Here is a 19,566-nt window from a genome sequence, read left to right on the forward strand (position 1 = left end):
ATTACGCTCTTCAGTTCTTAGAGGGCGTATTACGCTCTTCAGGTGTAGGCAGCTGCTGTCAACCAGTGTAGTAGTGCATTGTCTCTGTTTACTAATGGAGCGATACACCTGGAGTGAGTACACTGATATGGTTGGTGCGTACTACGTAGCGCACCACAACGGATGAGCTGCACAACGGGTTTATCAACAGCAATATCCTAATCGCTGTATCCCGCATCATTCGACCTTTGATGCTGTGTACCAACGTCTGAGTGAGACCGGGTCATTTAACAGATTACCGGTACAGGGACGCCATCTCTCGGTAAGAACGCTGCGACTTGAGGAAGCTGTCTTGCAGCACGTAGAGCGGGATCCTTCAATCAGCACTCGTGCAATTGCACGTAACATGGGGACCAATCAGACGAATGTAGGATCAGTCCTTCGAGAGCAATTGTTACGTCCATTTCACTTACAGCGTGTCCACAACCTGGAACCAGTTGATTATCCACCCAGAGCACGGTTTTTGCAGTGGTACCTGGAACAGTGTGAAATGCATCCTACATTTCCATCCTCTGTGTTGTTTACCGATGAAGCAACGTCCGGGCGTGATGGAGTCTTCGCATGTTTGGAGTGAGGATAACACACATGCCACAGTTACTAGAGCTCATCAAGAGCGATTCTTCGTTAATGTGTGGGTTGATGTTGTTGGGGCCTGTTTAATTGGGCCGTATCTGCTACCTAGACCATTAAATGGCAGGCACTATTACAATTTTCTCGCCAGGGCATTACCAGAATTGCTGGAAGACGTCCCGCTCCCTACAAGACAAAGCATATGGTGCCAACATGACGGGGCGCCGGCACATTTCAGTCGTCTTGTGCGTCGATTCCTGGACCGACGTTTCCCAGAAATGTGGATTGGCAGAGGTGGTCCTGTACCATGGCCTGCTCGATCCCCAGATATGTACCCTCTGGACATTTTTGTGTGGGGAGAGATACACAACCTTGTTTACGCAACTCCTGTTGCATCAGAAGAGGATCTGGTTGCCCGGATAGTAGCAGCAGCAGAATTGTTGTAGAATTTTAGAACATGTTTTTTGCTCGAGTATCATGTCGTTTTCGGAAACCCAGAATCTACTATGTAGGAATCAACATGGATTCCGGAAACAGCGATCGTGTGAGACCCAACTCGCTTTATTTGTTCATGAGACCCAGAAAATATTAGATACAGGCTCCCAGGTAGATGCTATTTTTCTTGACTTCCGGAAGGCGTTCGATACAGTTCCGCACTGTCGCCTGATAAACAAAGTAAGAGCCTACGGAATATCAGACCAGCTGTGTGGCTGGATTGAAGAGTTTTTAGCAAACAGAACACAGCATCTTGTTATCAATGAAGAGACGTCTACAGACATTAAAGTAACCTCTGGCGTGCCACAGGGGAGTGTTATGGACCACTGCTTTTCACAATATATATAAATGACCTAGTAGATAGTGTCAGAAGTTCCATGCGGCTTTTCGCGGATGATGCTGTAGTAAACAGAGAAGTTGCAGCATTAGAAAATTGTAGCGAAATGCAGGAAGATCTGCAGCGGATAGGCACTTGGTGCAGGGAGTGGCAACTGTCCCTTAACATAGACAAATGTAATGTATTGCGAGTACATAGAAAGAAGGATCCTTTATTGTATGATTATATGATAGCGGAACAAACACTGGTAGCAGTTACTTCTGTAAAATATCTGGGAGTATGCGTGCGGAACGATTTGAAGTGGAATGATCATATAAAATTAATTGTTGGTAAGGCGGGTACCAGGTTGAGATTCATTGGGAGAGTGCTTAGAAAATGTAGTCCATCAACAAAGGAGGTGGCTTACAAGACACTCGTGCGACCTCTACTTGAGTATTGCTCAGCAGTGTGGGATCCGTACCAGGTCGGGTTGACAGAGGAGATAGAGAAGATCCAAAGAAGAGCGACGCGTTTCGTCAGAGGGTTATTTGGTAAGCGTGATAGCGTTACGGAGATGTTTAGCAAACTCAAGTGGCAGACTCTGCAAGAGAGGCGCTCTGCATCGCGGTGTAGCTTGCTCGCCAGGTTTCGAGAGGGTGCGTTTCTGGATGAGGTATCGAATACATTGCTTCCCCCTACTTATACCTCCCGAGGAGATCACGAATGTGAAATTAGAGAGAATCGAGCGCGCACGGAGGCTTTTCGGGAGTCGTTCTTCCCGCGAACCGTACGCGACTGGAACAGGAAAGGGAGGTAATGACGGTAGGACGTAAAGTGCCCTCCGCCACACACCGTTGGGTGGCTTGCGGAGTATAAATGTAGATGTAGATGTAGAACAACTGAGGATACTCCTGGGGTTTTTGCCCGTGTCAGACAGAACATGATCCGACGGTGTAACCTTTGTTTACGTGTCAATGTAGGCATTTTTGAAAATCTACTGTAATTGAAATTGGGTTGTGGTAATGTGTTGTCTCTTGGTCATAAAAAATGGAAAAACCTCATAGGAAAAAATGACATTAGGGAAAAATATTTGTTTTGATGTCCCCTACAACCTCCCAGAGTTTGTCGGTTTAAATACTTTTCACCCTGTACATTACGAATGAAACACACACAACACTGGTATAATATTCTACAATATTTATTATCTATTACAGGAACTGATTTTCTCCTATTACGCCATCTTCAAGTGCAAATATAAGTGTGTGGTGCAGTGAAATTTTCTTGGAGCTGAGATTTTAAGCCAATGCATGTACAGAGCGTGTCCATTCTCAGAGATGAAAATGTTAATGTTAGAATTAGGAATAAAAGAAGAGGGATTACTTCAGTGTAAATGTGATGTAAGATTATTTAACTAACATAAAAAATATGGCACATTAACTAATGTCCTACAGACAGATTACAACAGTTGTACATAGATGAAAATAACTGAACAATAAACTTCGGTAACATATTCCAAAGATGTTACTGTAACTTCTTGCGTTGTCTTAAAAATTGTACTTTGTATAATCACAGCTGGTTCACTCACCTACTTAGTATCACTATTATGTCTTATCTCTTTGTGATTTAGGACCTATTGAGGACAAGATTATTTTGGTCAGCCGCATCTTAGGATCGCCGTAATCAAGAATGGGGAGTATAAATGACTCTACGAGTTTCTTTTTAAGCTCGAGAGGAAATACTTTTTCACATTTCTGTAATGAATGAAGCGATGCTGACACCTTCTTACAGACTGCAGTTGTGCGTTCAGTACAGTCTAGGAGAGCGTCGAAAATTAGCCTAAATCCTCTGCAGAAGAAGAGGATGTGATACTGTGCCCTTTAGGATTAAGGGTGGAAAAAGATTCACTAAACTAAGGAGTAATAAGTCTTTTGTGAGCGACTGACATTGCTTGCATTTTAGTTAAGTTTCACACCGATGTTCTGCGCCCAGTCTGATAGATCAAGTAAGTTAGCATTTATTTTATGGATGGCTGTGCGCAGATTTGTTGGATTTGCATTAGATTTTTACAAAAGAAGATCTATGCATAACAGTTTGATTACGCGATAAGAATGAATATTGTCATGTTGTTGAGTTCTCATTCTGAACTCTGCATTGATGAACCTCTCCCTGCTAGTTCACCATGTGGAAGTCTCTTCGTATTCGTATACTTACAGCAGCCTACATCTGCTTGAACCTATTTAACGCACGAGGGGTAGTCATGGATTCCTAATCAGCGCCTCTATAAAATAAAGGTTGTAAGAGGTCCGAGCAGATGTAATACAGATGTAATTTTATGTAAGAGGTCCGAGCAGATGTAATTTCGATGTATTGCTCATGCGCTGCCTGCGATATCCAAGGTATAAGAGAATCGCTGACCAGAGAGCAGTGTTGACTGTACGAACTGTGTAGCAGTAGTAGTAAGTTGTTGCCAGTGTGTGTATGCTCTGGTCTGGTCTGGTGTATCATGTTGGCTGGGCCGGTCGCGGTGCATCGATGCCGGAGCCTGAGTATTATTGTCTAAGGTAAAAAAGCAGCCTCGCGCATATCTAGTAATATTATGTAAACTCCCATGTATATCTTTTAAAAATGTCCTAATAATAACAAGCATTCATTTCAATTTAAAGAATTTAATATTTTTTTCAGTGCATGATCATTCTGATTGTTGCAAAAGAAAAATCATTTGCTTCCTTTCATAAATAACAAATGTATAGGCCAGCATTGCACAGAGCTGTGCCGGAAAAGAGCTATTGTAAGAGCAGATAGTTGCCGACTTTATCGAGGTGAGAATTTTTGCTTTTTATTTAGAATGATCTTACAGGGCCATGACGCAGCACTGCTGTCGTCCAAATTTTACCAGGTTCCTAAACCTCGTAATAAAATTACGAGGTTTAGGAATTTGTTCGAGCTTACATTAAACGAGGAAAGAGTTTTGTGGGTACATTAGATGGAATCCAGTTTTGTTCTGAGGTTACACTAAAATTAGAATCATTAACCAAATAATATTTAATTATATTTTTTGTTGGGAGGTTACACTTGGCGATATCCGGCCAGGATCGGATTTCCTTTGTGAATTTCTGAGAAGTAGTCATATATCTGCTCTTATTTACTTAATGTAGTTTGCATCTGGCGCAACGCATTTACTAATTTGTCACCCTTTCTTTCACAGATCATCGGCAATTTGTTGCTCTTTGTTGTAATTGTGTTTGTTCCATTTTTGCTTTGTCTTTGTTTCATTTTTGTGCTTAATTTTGATTTGTGAAAAATGCCGCGAAAAACTGTTAACAGTACTTCGCGATGTGCCATGAGTGAAATAGCCGACTCGAATAATTTGAGCGATAATACGTGCGACACTCAGTGTAATAGTGATAATCCCCTAATTACAGATAATCAGTGCGTACCGATCACTAATATTGATTTTGATCCTAATGATGAGCAAACAAATGTAATTATGTCCAGAGTAAATGTAACAATTGATGACGCGGCACGTTCCGTTACAATGAACGCTGCTCAGTTTGACACACCCGGTTTGCAAAACTTGAATTGTGAACAGATAAATTTTTTTCACGAAGATGAACAATGTACCTCAAATTTATTTGATTCCGATTTAGTGACCAACAGTGCACATCCTATAGGCAAACCTTTTTGTGAATCAAAGAATGACCAAATGGTTACACAAACCGTGACAAATGCAGATACACCAACACACAGCATAGAAAAAAGAGTCGCTAATTTTGGCTTGGACCAAATTATGGCAGTATTGCTACAGTCGAAGAAAGAACAAGACGACAATTTCAAACGACTTAATGAATCGAACAAACAACTTAATGAAAATTTCAAACACGAAAAACACGACGACCTAAATGAACAGAACAAACAACTTTGTGAACAGATTGCAGCCGTTGACGTGCAATGTCATGATACTAAAGAACAATTATGTGAAGAAATTAAGGCTTGTGCTAGGAACAGTAGTGAAGAAATTAGATCTATGGCACAAGAATTAAATAATACACATGCAGCCACAACTAAATTACTTAGAGATAAAATTAGTGCAGTCGCTAAACAATGCTCTGAAAACGAACACAGTTACGCGACGAGTTTAAATTACTATCAGCAGAACTTTAACGCACACTGGATGCAAAAGTTGACGCGAAATTTGACCAACAGAACAGCCAAATTGACGAACGCTTTAATCACCACCTACAAAACAGTGAAACGCGTTACCGTAAATTTATACAGGAACAGAATAAAGTAAAGCGACAAGTCATGGAAACAATTACTGCACAGAGACAGGAAGATAAGCGTAAATTATTTACGAAAGCAAAAACATACGTAGACAACAATATTGGTACAGTATCAGACGAAATTAATACTATCAAACAGTTGAATACCGAATTACATGATCTCTGATCTTAAAACAAAAACAGACACACACATAGTAGACTTTCAGACAGTGACCGACAGACTTGAACAATTAGAACTAATACAGGATCCCGATGCCATCAAAGCAGACGTTAAAAAAATTGAATAAAATCACACGTGAAATACAAAAACAAATTAATTCTTGTGATACTAAAAACGACGATCAGGTAAAAGCACTGACTGAAAAATATGATGAATTGGCCAATCGTGTTGTCGTTATCGAAAGTAATAATGACACCAAATCAGACGATACGTCACCAGTTTCGTTTAATCAAACACCCGAATTCCAAAATTTACAGCAGACGATCAGTGAGATAGATTCGTCTAATAATACATTACGTAGAAAATTGTCATCTTTACAGCACGAAGTGACGGAGATGAAAAATATTTCAGCCTTTAACAGATCACAGCATACGCCACTTTGCGAAGATTTGTCAGACTTACACAGCCAGTATAATTTAGGTAATTTACAGAGACCACGCGAGTTAGAATCCGAAGAGACACAGACAAACAGATTATCATGCAATCCTGAACCTGCTAAGACATACAGAGACGATAATTTTTATTACAAACACTTTCCATCTGTTAGGAAATTTAAGGTATTTAAAAATGACAGAGCACAGGTACACGCTTTGGACTGGATACGACAATTTGCTTTTGTATTTTCATCAGCTTGGCCTGTAACGCAGAAACTAGAATTGGACTGGATACGACAATTTGTTTTTGAATTTTTACTGCCATTGCCAGTAACGCAGAAACTAAAGTTTATTTGCAGCGCGTAATTGACCTCAGGGGATTTATTACGCTTCGATGAATATGTGCCGTAGCGTGCACAGGGCCCCGAGCCGTAGTAGTGCTATTTCATCTTCAGTTTTCTGCACTGCTGCCTTCTCTTCTACTATCCTTTATATCTATCAAAACAGCTCTTTAACTATCGATCTATCTAGAATTAGGAATGAGTAAAGGAAACCTGATATGACAAATTTTACCGAAAGTGACAGTTTTCTTTAGACACTCCCGAAATGACAACTACCGCCATAATTTTAATAACAGACAAAATTGTAATCATCAGTATGTACAAAATTTTCGGCAGTCGCAAACACATTTTGGTAACAATACAGGTTTTTCTCCACAACAGCATCAAAACCAGCCGGTTAGCATACCTAACCAACAATGCAGTCTGCAAGGTCAACGAAGTTTTAATGTTTCGCCGCCTGCACGTATAGCATCAGCTCCACCAAATAGTGCAGAAAACACATCATTTCAATTCCTATCGCAACGCGCCATATAGCAATGACTATCATGACAGACGTAAAAATAATGGTCACAGTTTTCAGCATACGTTTAATAACAGTCAGTCTTATCAGCAGCAAAATCATCCGCAACAACATATTATCATGAATGAACCAGACAGTAGATATCATCCCGAACGTAATACGTCAGGAAGAAATAACAGAACAGTACAAATAGTGGAAATGCCACTGCATCCTCCCGCAAATGATAGCACGTCAGATAGAATTTGACTAGATACAGTACAGGTTGCATCTTCCAGCAACGCAAGCAATAATTTTGACACGCAGAATCTTGTTCACGAAAATGTTATTACTTTTGACGACATGCGGGACACTCTTTTGCAGGAAAGAGCAGTTATTCAAAAAACCAATTCGCACCCTGTCATTGAAGTAAAGATTGGATCATCCAAATTTTCAGCAGTAATCGATTCTGGATCACCTATGTCAGTCATAAATGAGGAAACTTTCAACGAATGTAACAAAGAGAATACCTATCCTATATTACCATTATGTTGTTGTGGTCTTCAGGCCTGAGACTGGTTTGATGCAGCTCTCCATGCTACTCTATCCTGTGCAAGCTTTTTCATCTCCCAGTACCTACTGCAACCTACATCCTTCTGAATCTGCTTAGTGTATTCATCTCTTGGTCTCCCTCTACGATTTTTACCCTCCACGCTGCCCTCCAATACTAAATTGGTGATCCCTTGATGCCTCAGAACATGTCCTACCAACCGATCCCTTCTTCTGGTCAAGTTGTGCCACAAACTTCTCTTCTCCCCAATCCTATTCAATACTTCCTCATTAGTTATGTGATCTACCCATCTAATCTTCAGCATTCTTCTGTAGCACCACATTTCGAAAGCTTCTATTCTCTTCTTGTCCAAACTATTTATCGTCCATGTTTCACTTCCATACATGGCTACACTCCATACGAATACTTTCAGAAATGACTTCCTGACACTTAAATCAATACCGGATGTTAACAAATTTCTCTTCTTCAGAAACGCTTTCCTTGCCATTGCCAGCCTACATTTTATATCCTCTCTCCTTCGACCATCATCAGTTATTTTGCTCCCCAAATATCAAAACTCCTTTACTACTTTAAGTGTCTCATTTCCTAATCTAAGTCCCTCAGCATCACCTGACTTAATTAGACTACATTCCATTATCCTTGTTTTGCTTTTGTTGATGTTCATCTTATATCCTCCTTTCAAGACACTGCCCATTCCATTCAACTACTCTTCCAAGTCCTTTGCTGTCTCTGACAGAATTACAATGTCATCGGCGAACCTCAAAGTTTTTATTTCTTCTCCATGAATTTTAATACCTACTCCGAATTTTTCTTTTGTTTCCTTTACTGCTTGCTCAATATACAGATTGAACAACATCGGGGAGAGGCTACAACCCTGTCTTACTCCCTTCCCAACCACTGCTTCCCTTTCATGTCCCTCGACTCTTATAACTGCCATCTGGTTTCTGTACAAATTGTAAATAGCCTTTCGCTCCCTGTATTTTACCCCTGCCACCTTTAGAATTTGAAAGAGAGTATTCCAGTCAACATTGTCAAAAGCTTTCTCTAAGTCTTCAAATGCTAGAAACGTAGGTTTGCCTTTCCTTAATCTTTCTTCTAAGATAAGTCGTAAGGTCAGTATTGGCTCACGTGTTCCAGTGTTTCTACAGAATCCAAACTGATCTTCCCCGAGGTTGGCTTCTACTAGTTTTTCCATTCGTCTGTAAAGAATTCGTGTTAGTATTTTACAGCTGTGACTTATTAAACTGATAGTTTGGTAATTTTCACATCTGTCAACACCTGCTTTCTTTGGGATTGGAATTATTATATTCTTCTTAAAGTCTGAGGGTATTTCGCCTGTTTCATACATCTTGCTCACCAGATGGTAGAGTTTTGTCAGGACTGGCTCTCCCAAGGACGTCAGTAGTTCCAATGGAATGTTGTCTACTCCGGGGGGCTTGTTTCGACTCAGGTCTTTCAGTGCTCTGTCAAACTCTTCACGCAGTATCATATCTCCCATTTCATCTTCATCTACATCCTCTTCCATTCTCATAATATTGTCCTCAAGTACATCGCCCTTGTATAGACCCTTTATACTCCTTCCACCTTTCTGCTTTCCCTTCTTTGCTTAGAACTGGGTTTCCATCTGAGCTCTTGATATTCATACAAGTCGTTCTCTTATCTCCAAAGGTCTCTTTAATTTTCCTGTAGGCACTATCTATCTTACCCCTAGTGAGATAGGCCTCTACATCCCTACATTTGTCCTCTAGCCATCCCTGCTTAGCCATTTTGCACTTCCTGTCGATCTCATTTTTTATATTTTCTCCTTTCATCAATTAAATTCAATATTTCTGCTGTTACCCAATGATTTCTACTAGCCCTCGTCTTTTTACCTACTTGATCCGCTGCTGCCTTCGCTACTTCGTCCCTCAAAGCTACCCATTCTTCTTCTACTGTATTTCTTTCCCCCATTCCTGTCAATTGTTCCCTTATGCTCTCCCTGAAACTCTTACAACCTCTGGTTCTTTCAGTTTATCCAGGTCCCATCTCCTTAAATTCCCACCTTTTTGCAGTTTCTTCAGTTTTAATCTACAGGTCATAACCAATAGATTGTGGTCAGAGTCCACATCTGCCCCTGGAAATGTCTTACAATTTAAAACCTGGTTCCTAAATCTCTGTCTTACCATTATATAATCTGTCTGATACCTTTTAGTATCTCCAGGGTTCTTCCATGTATACAACCTTCTTTCATGATTCTTAAACAAAGTGTTAGTTATGATTATGTTGTGCTCTGTGCAAAATTCTACCAGGCGGCTTCCTCTTTCATTTCTTAGCCCCAATCCATATTCACCTACTATGTTTCCTTCTCTCCCTTTTCCTAAACTCGAATTCCAGTCACCCATCACTATTAAATTTTCGTCTCCCTTCACAATCTGAATAATTTCTTTTATTTCATCATACATTTCTTCAATTTCTTCGTAATCTGCAGAGCTAGTTGGCATATAAACTTGTACTACTGTAGTAGTTGTGGGCTTCGTATCTATCTTGCCCACAATAATGCATTCACTATGCTGTTTGTAGCACCTTACCCGCATTCCTATTTTCCTATTCATTATTAAACCTACTCCTGCATTACCCCTATTTGATTTTGTGTTTATAACCCTGTAGTCACCTGACCAGAAGTCTTGTTCCTCCTGCCACCGAACTTCACTAATTCCCACTATATCTAACTTCAACCTATCCATTTCCCTTTTTAAATTTTCTAACCTTCCTGCCCGATTAAGGGATCTGACATTCCACGCTCCGATCCGTAGAACGCCAGTTTTCTTTCTCCTGATAACGACATCCTCTTGAGTAGTCCCCGCCCGGAGATCCGAATGGGGGACTATTTTACCTCCGGAATATTTTACCCAAGAGGACGCCATCATCATTTAATCATACAGTAAAGCTGCATGCCCTCGGGAAAAATTACGGCTGTAGTTTCCCCTTGCTTTCAGCCGTTCGCAGTACCAGCACAGCAAGGCCGTTTTGGTTATTGTTACAAGGCCAGATCAGTCAATCATCCAGACTGTTGCCCTTCCAACTACTGAAAAGGATGCTGCCCCTCTTCAGGAACCACACGTTTGTCTGGCCTCTCAACAGATACCCCTCTGTTATGGTTGCACCTATGGTACGGCTATCTGTATCGCTGAGGCATGCAAGCCTCCCCACCAACGGCAAGGTCCATGGTTCATGGGGGGGCAAAACTAAAGTAAAAGGAGCAGTATCTGGTAAAGGAGTAGATGTAAAATTACAGACACATTTATCATTTTGTATTGCAGGTCATACATTTCACTCAAATTTTTGGATTGTTCCCTTATTGACAACAGACGTTATTTTAGGTAGGAATTTTCTGGTACAACGTGATGCAATTATTGACTCTCAAAATTCCTATTTAAAGTTAAAGGATGAAAATGTACAACTGGCATTAGAATTTCAGCACTCTTTATCTGCAGAAGAACAAACAATTAATCGTAAAGAGGTCATTTCCGCATCACGTAACATAGACTGTCATTCTACATTGTTCACAGATACGTACGTACACAACTATAATACTCCAGACGAAGCCGACTATGACGTTATGCAAATGATTTCTGATAAAGTTAAACAGAGCAGTGCAAATACAGACGACGAACGCACGCAACTGCGCAAAATTCATTTACAGCAAGCTCCCGTTTTTGACAACGTCCCTGGTACTATGTCCGGTTTTAGGTATGAATTTCAAGTTAACCAGCACGACACATTTAAAGCCAAACATTATCCCATTCCGTATATTCACAGAGAATAAGTTAAGAAAGAATTGGAAGCTATTCTTGACCAAGGAATTATTGAACCGGCAGTTAGTCCGTACATAAACCCACTCCATATTGTCAAGAAAAAGGATGGTTCACTTCGTCTCGTACTTGATTCGCGTCACATCAGCGACATTATTATTAATGAAACAGATCGGCCACAGGCACTAGTAGAACTTCTACAAAAATTTCATGGTACTGCTATTTATTCCACATTAGATTTGAAATCGGGAATTTGGCAAATTCAGCTCCATCCGAACTGCAGAAAGTACACGGCTTTTCTCTGTTTTGGTGACTGTTATCAATTTTGTAAATTACCATTCGGTTTAACTATTTCTTCAGCAGCATTTATTCGCGGTTTGAATAGTATACTTCCGACAGAACTTAAAGACAGAATCACAACGTATGTACACGACATTCTTATTGCAGAAGCTAACTGGTCTGAACACAACCTGATTCTTGAACAACTGTTACGAACTTTACGTGCACAAGGACTCACAGTTAATCTCAGCAAATCGCACTTTGGCAAAACTTCTATAAAGTTTCTTGGACATGTAATTTCAGCAGAAGGCATTGCGCCTGACCCGGAAAAACTTCAAGCTTTACGTGACATTACTGTTCCTACGACGAAGAAACAACCACGCAGCTTTTTGGGTTTAATTAACTTTTTTCGTAAATTTATTCATTACTCTGCTTGAGATACCCCTAGATTATGTCAATTGACGGGTAAAAACACTATTTGGTCCTGGGATAGCTAAGCACGTTCTGAATTTGTGAATCTGAAACAAGCTTTGTTGAACGCACCACTTTTACCACATCCAGATCTTACTAGAAATTTTTCCATTGCTAACGACAGTTCTAACACCGCTTTAGGCGTACACATTTTTCAGGAAATTGAAGAAGATGCTACTACAGTAATTAAAAACATCGCCTTTGCGAGTCGCATTCTGTCACCTGCTGAACGCAATTATTCTGTTACAGAACTTGAAACATTATGTGTTGTATGGGCATTTACGAGATTTAGGCATTTTCTTTATGGAAGACACACTACCGTTTACACAGATCATAGAGCTATACAGTTTTTACTTTCCGCTAAATTTACACACGACAGATTAAGCAGATGGAAACTTTATCTACAGGAATTTAATTTTACAATTGTTCACATTTCCGGTACACAAAATATTGTAGCAGACGCACTATCCCGTTCTCTCAGCAACAATCAGCAAGACATCGCAACCAACTTCTGCAAAGCAAATTTTAGCGTCATGTATATTCAACAAGTTGCATTTGAAAATTTCATTTCGTCGTCATTAAGAGACATATCACAAGAGCAGAGCAAAGACAGCGTATGGAAAGAAATTAAACACCTTTGGCAAGATAGGAATAATGTTACCATTAGAAACCATTACACTGTACGCAATAATATTCTGTTTCGCCGCTCTCACCCTGACAGCAACAACTGGTTACTATGCATTCCTGACGAGCTTGTTAACAAATTAATTTGGTATACTCATTTAAGTTACGCATATTATGGAGCCAGAAAATGTTTTCTAATACTGAGACAGAACTGTTATTTTACCAACGTGGAGAAACTTATTCGACGAGTTTTAGCGTCATGCAAAATCTGCCAGAAAGCTAAGTCAGACACGAGTGGAGAAACGTATTCGACGAGTTTTAGCGTCATGTAAAATCTGCCAGAAATCTAAGTCAGACACGACTTCACATATTCCTCCGTTACATCCCATTGCACCTGTTAAATTGAGACACATGGCCGCTGTAGACATTTTTGGTCCGATTCCTAGAACTAATAGAGGTTTTTGCTACAGCTTTGTCGTTGTTGAACTCACTTCAAAATTTGTTACCTTCACTCCGTTACGCAAAGCTACTGCTAAATCTGTTTCGAAAGCATTTGTAAAACATTTTTTATTTCATGTAGGGCATGTATTGAAAGTAATTTCCGACAATGGACCACAGTTTCGATCTGCTATATGGACACGTATGTTACGAACAAGAAACATTTCTCCAATCTATATATCCAAGTATCATGCTTCTTCGAACCCTTGTGAACGATTAATGAAAGAAATTGGTAAACTGTGTGGAATATACTGCCATAAAAAACATATTGATTGGGACACACACATATTCTCATTCCAGGATGTAATTAATTCCATACCAAATGAATCTACTATGCTATCTCCGACTGTTATACTGAAAAATGTTGAACCACCTAACAAAATTAAAGAATTAGTATCCTTTCCTACATCTCGTCGACTACGACACCATGAAATAATTGACATTGCGCTGTACAACATCAAACGTGCCGCAGAGCGCCGGAGAAGACAGCAAAAACAGGTTTGTACACGCCGTGACTTCCACATTGGACAGAAGACATTAGTACGTACCCACTATTTATCTAACAGAGGAAAGAATAGATGTAGTAAATTTGAGCTTCTATATGCAGGTCCATACAGAATTCGCAGCATTCGTCACCCCAATGTAGTACACGTCGAAACTCTGAGAACCAGAAAAAGTAACGGCAATCACCATGTCTCCAATATTAAACCCTTTATTGAATGAACATACTTTATGATTTATCACACTGTAATGCCTTTTCCTGATTTATATGACCAATGACGCAATTATTTATATGAACACTTATTGATGATTATCATATTTTTTCTTGGCAAGTGCCCGGCAAGGTAAGGTTAGTAGGTCGCTTTTCTTGTCGTTACACATCAGACTGTGCACATTTTTTTTTCAGATAAACTTACATATTTTATGAACAATTATGCAATTCTATCTAGTGACATATTAATTTTATCAAATTCTTTCTCCATTAAAGTCTTCAACTCTCGCCTCTATCAACTACACAACATACAAGCTGAACACAAAGAAAGTTATTTCTTGTCGTTACACATCAGACCATGAACATTTTCCATTTTTCATGTATGTATGATTGTTTTCCTGTTTGTTTGTATACGCTATGAAATCTTTAAGATATAACAAACACCAGTTGACTTAGACATTTTTGCCTTATGATATCTCAACGTCGTGACTATTTTACATTTTTTTTGCTACTACATTATGATACTCTGTGTACATTTTTACACCTGCACACTGTCTATGTTTTTCACATATTACGTTTTCCGTCATGCTATGCTGTATGCTTATTTATATCACTGAAAACCAGTTTTTATTTAATGGGTATATGATTTAAATGCAAGACATTAATCATTGTTCATCATTTTCAGAAAGCAATAACGTGTAAATGAAATAAATGAAACAAACCACAGTTGATTACTATGAAATGGGAATTTCACCTTCGGAATGAACGAAAGAAGATGCAATTCCTCGTCACGAAGAGTAAATGGATCAGAATTAACAAACATTAACATGAATATACTACACACATCGTATGATAGCAGTCTTAACTAATTGTTTTTCTTTCAGAATACGAGGCGATTGATGCAGGCTGTCAGACAGAACTACACATCTTAGTTTTAGTGATGAAATATGCTAGAAATAAGGAACTTTATACTATGAATAGTTGTATGAAGTAAATGGTAATATGAATAATGAATAATGAAGTGTCTTTTTGCAGATGATAATGAATGATGATGAATAGTGATGAAGAATATGGTAACATGAACAATGAAGTTTTCCTTTGCAGGTGATGATAGTGATAAATTTTATATGGCCACTAAACGCACAACTTTTAAGTTTTTCTTTGGAGATGAGGATAATGATGAATTTTATATATTTACTGTTGGTTAAGAAATGCTATGTAGTTATTTAGGTATTTGTTGCGGTTCGTTTTGACAGTATGTCTTATGTCGCATGGTATAATGACTGAAGGTTTTGGAAAGGACAGCTAGAGTACATATACACTCCTGGAAATTGAAATAAGAACACCGTGAATTCATTGTCCCAGGAAGGGGAAACTTTATTGACACATTCCTGGGGTCAGATACATCACATGATCACACTGACAGAACCACAGGCACATAGACACAGGCAACAGAGCATGCACAATGTCGGCACTAGTACAGTGTATATCCACCTTTCGCAGCAATGCAGGCTGCTATTCTCCCATGGAGACGATCGTAGAGATGCTGGATGTAGTCCTGTGGAACGGCTTGCCATGCCATTTCCACCTGGCGCCTCAGTTGGACCAGCGTTCGTGCTGGACGTGCAGACCGCGTGAGACGACGCTTCATCCAGTCCCAAACATGCTCAATGGGGGACAGATCCGGAGATCTTGCTGGCCAGGGTAGTTGACTTACACCTTCTAGAGCACGTTGGGTGGCACGGGATACATGCGGACGTGCATTGTTCTGTTGGAACAGCAAGTTCCCTTGCCGGTCTAGGAATGGTAGAACGATGGGTTCGATGACGGTTTGGATGTACCGTGCACTATTCAGTGTCCCCTCGACGATCACCAGTGGTGTACGGCCAGTGTAGGAGATCGCTCCCCACACCATGATGCCGGGTGTTGGCCCTGTGTGCCTCGGTCGTATGCAGTCCTGATTGTGGCGCTCACCTGCACGGCGCCAAACACGCATACGACCATCGTTGGCACCAAGGCAGAAGCGACTCTCATCGCTGAAGACGACACGTCTCCATTCGTCCCTCCATTCACGCCTGTCGCGACACCACTGGAGGCGGGCTGCACGATGTTGGGGCGTGAGCGGAAGACGGCCTAACGGTGTGCGGGACCGTAGCCCAGCTTCATGGAGACGGTTGCGAATGGTCCTCGCCGATACCCCAGGAGCAACAGTGTCCCTAATTTGCTGGGAAGTGGCGGTGCGGTCCCCTACGGCACTGCGTAGGATCCTACAGTCTTGGCGTGCATCCGTGCGTCGCTGCGGTCCGGTTCCAGGTCGACGGACACGTGCACCTTCCGCCGACAACTGGCGACAACATCGATGTACTGTGGAGACCTCACGCCCCACGTGTTGAGCAATTCGGCGGTACGTCCACCTGGCCTCCCGCATGCCCACTATACGCCCTCGCTCAAAGTCCGTCAACTGCACATACGGTTCACGTCCACGCTGTCGTGGCATGCTACCAGTGTTAAAGACTGCGATGGAGCTCCGTATGCCACAGCAAACTGGCTGACACTGATGGCGGCGGTGCACAAATGCTGCGCAGCTAGCGCCATTCGACGGTCAACACCGCGGTTCCTGGTGTGTCCGCTGTGCCGTGCGTGTGATCATTGCTTGTACAGCCCTCTCGCAGTGTCCGGAGCAAGTATGGTGGGTCTGACACACCGGTGTCAATGTGTTCTTTTTTCCATTTCCAGGAGTGTATATTGGGTACACATTTCATAACCTGTTAATTCGAAGTTCACTACTTTTCAGCATAATATGCGTTTCTTCTTTCAGCTTAATAATCCATTTTGTATTTTTTCTAGGAGAAGCTATTCACGAAATTAATATGCTATAAGCAGTTAGTCATTAAACCTGTTCTAGTACTTGCATTTTTTTACCCATTTGTGTGTGTCATTCATGATTGTGATCACATATACTCTACTTGTTTCATAACCTTGCTACAGCTGACTCATGACGAATGACGTTACGTATCCACATTTGCAGCAATAAGTCAAAAGCAAATATTTTCATGTGCCAGCAATTAATTATCGATCCCAACGCAATGCATTGCTAGCACAAAAAAAAACAGACCTTGAGTAATAGTTACAGTGTGTTACGTTTTAAATATGTCTTATGTCACTGGAATGATCAGTTCTGAGTAATACTGAATGATGTTTTCTAATCACGGACCTTGAGTAATAGTTACAGTGTGTTACGTTTTCAATATGTCTTATGTCACTGGAATGATCAGTTCTGAGTAATACTGAATGATGTTTTCTAATCACAGACCTTGAGTAATTATTACAGTGTGTTTCATTTTCAATATTTCCTATGTCACTTGAATGATGAGATGTAAGTAATACTGAATGATGTTTTGTAATAATGCATAAATACTACGCCAATAATTTCTGTAAATAATATTTTTGTCATACTCTATAAATGCTATGCCAATAATTAACTCTCATTTTGAATGATAACTTCTGAATAATACTGAATAAGGTTTTATAAAAATATAAGAATACTTTGTAACTGGCCAATGAGTGCCAATAATTATTTTAAATATGTCGTATGTACTTATCTTAGAAGAAAGATTAAGGAAGGGCAAACCTACGTTTCTAGCATTTGTAGACTTAGAGAAAGCTTTTGACAATGTTGACTGGAATACTCTCTTTCAAATTCTAAAGGTGGCAGGGGTAAAATACAGGGAGCGAAAGGCTATTTACAATTTGTACAGAAACCAGATGGCAGTTATAAGAGTCGAGGGACATGAAAGGGAAGCAGTGGTTGGGAAGGGAGTAAGACAGGGTTGTAGCCTCTCGCCGATGTTGTTCAATCTGTATATTGAGCAAGCAGTAAAGGAAACAAAAGAAAAGTTCGGAGCAGGTATTAAAATTCATGGAGAAGAAATAAAAACTTTGAGGTTCGCCGATGACATTGTAATTCTGTCAGAGACAGCAAAGGACTTGGAAGAGCAGTTGAATGGAATGGACAGTGTCTTGAAAGGAGGATATAAGATGAACATCAACAAAAGCAAAACAAGGATAATGGAATGTAGTCTAAGTCGGGTGATGCTGAGGGAATTAGATTAGGAAATGAGACACTTAAAGTAGTAAAGGAGTTTTGATATTTGGGGAGCAAAATAACTGATGATGGTCGAAGTAGAGAGGATATAAAATGTAGGCTGGCAATGGCAAGGAAAGCGTTTCTGAAGAAGAGAAATTTGTTAACATCCAGTATTGATTTAAGTGTCAGGAAGTCATTTCTGAAAGTATTCGTATGGAGTGTAGCCATGTATGGAAGTGAAACATGGACGATAAATAGTTTGGACAAGAAGAGAATAGAAGCTTTTGAAATGTGGTGCTACAGAAGAATGCTGAAGATTAGATGGGTAGATCACATAACTAATGAGGAAGTATTGAATAGGATTGGGGAGAAGAGAAGTTTGTGGCACAACTTGACCAGAAGAAGGGATCGGTTGGTAGGACATGTTCTGAGGCATCAAGGGATCACCAATTTAGTATTGGAGGGCAGCGTGGAGGGTAAAAATCGTAGAGGGAGACCAAGAGATGAATACACTAAGCAGATTCAGAAGGATGTAGGTTGCAGTAGGTACTGGGAGATGAAAAAGCTTGCACAGGATAGAGTAGCATGGAGAGCTGCATCAAACCAGTCTCAGGACTGAAGACCACAACAACAACAACATGTCGTATGTCACTTGAATGATGAAAAATGTTTTGTACTATTCAATACTTGCTATAAGTTTAGTAAATGGCCAATGAATGCCACTGCTTCTTATTTCAATTTTGTATTATGTCACCTACATGCTATTATATATGAATACCAGTAGCTTGATGCTACACTCGTTAGCTCCTGTTTTGAAGGATGGCTTCTGATGGTTTGTAACTGGCCAAAGAGTGCTAATGATTACTATAACTAGATGAATTATGCAAATGGTATGCCATTAATTAACTCTTACTTTGAATGATCACTTTTAAATGATGTATAAAAATGGTTTGTAACTGGCCAATGAGTGCCAATATTTACTGTCATCAGATGACTTATGAATAACATTCTGTAATACTCCATACATAGTACAGAAATACTTAGTAACTAGGCAATGAGTGCCACCAATTACTCAAATCGGTTGATAGACTAGTGTAATTCTCAATGATGACTAGCATAAGACTTAATGTCCTCCATCTTCTGACCTAATTACCAGAAATTACTGCAATATACGTTTGTCCTGTCTATCCTTATGATCATGGAGCACTATATTTGGTTTCTGCACTAATTCTACGTTGGTGAAAGAGTGTGGTGTTGACACATCACGGTGTCCACTACCTTGTACAATGGAGATATTATTATGGTTCCACTGTTTGGTGTACCTAATGTACTACCAAATAATAACATTGAATATTCATACGACATTTCAGTGTCTTGGCTACACTGATTAATACTTCAGGGA

Source organism: Schistocerca americana, chromosome 3, assembly GCF_021461395.2.
Source record: "Schistocerca americana isolate TAMUIC-IGC-003095 chromosome 3, iqSchAmer2.1, whole genome shotgun sequence".
Classification (NCBI taxonomy): Eukaryota; Metazoa; Arthropoda; class Insecta; order Orthoptera; family Acrididae; genus Schistocerca; species Schistocerca americana.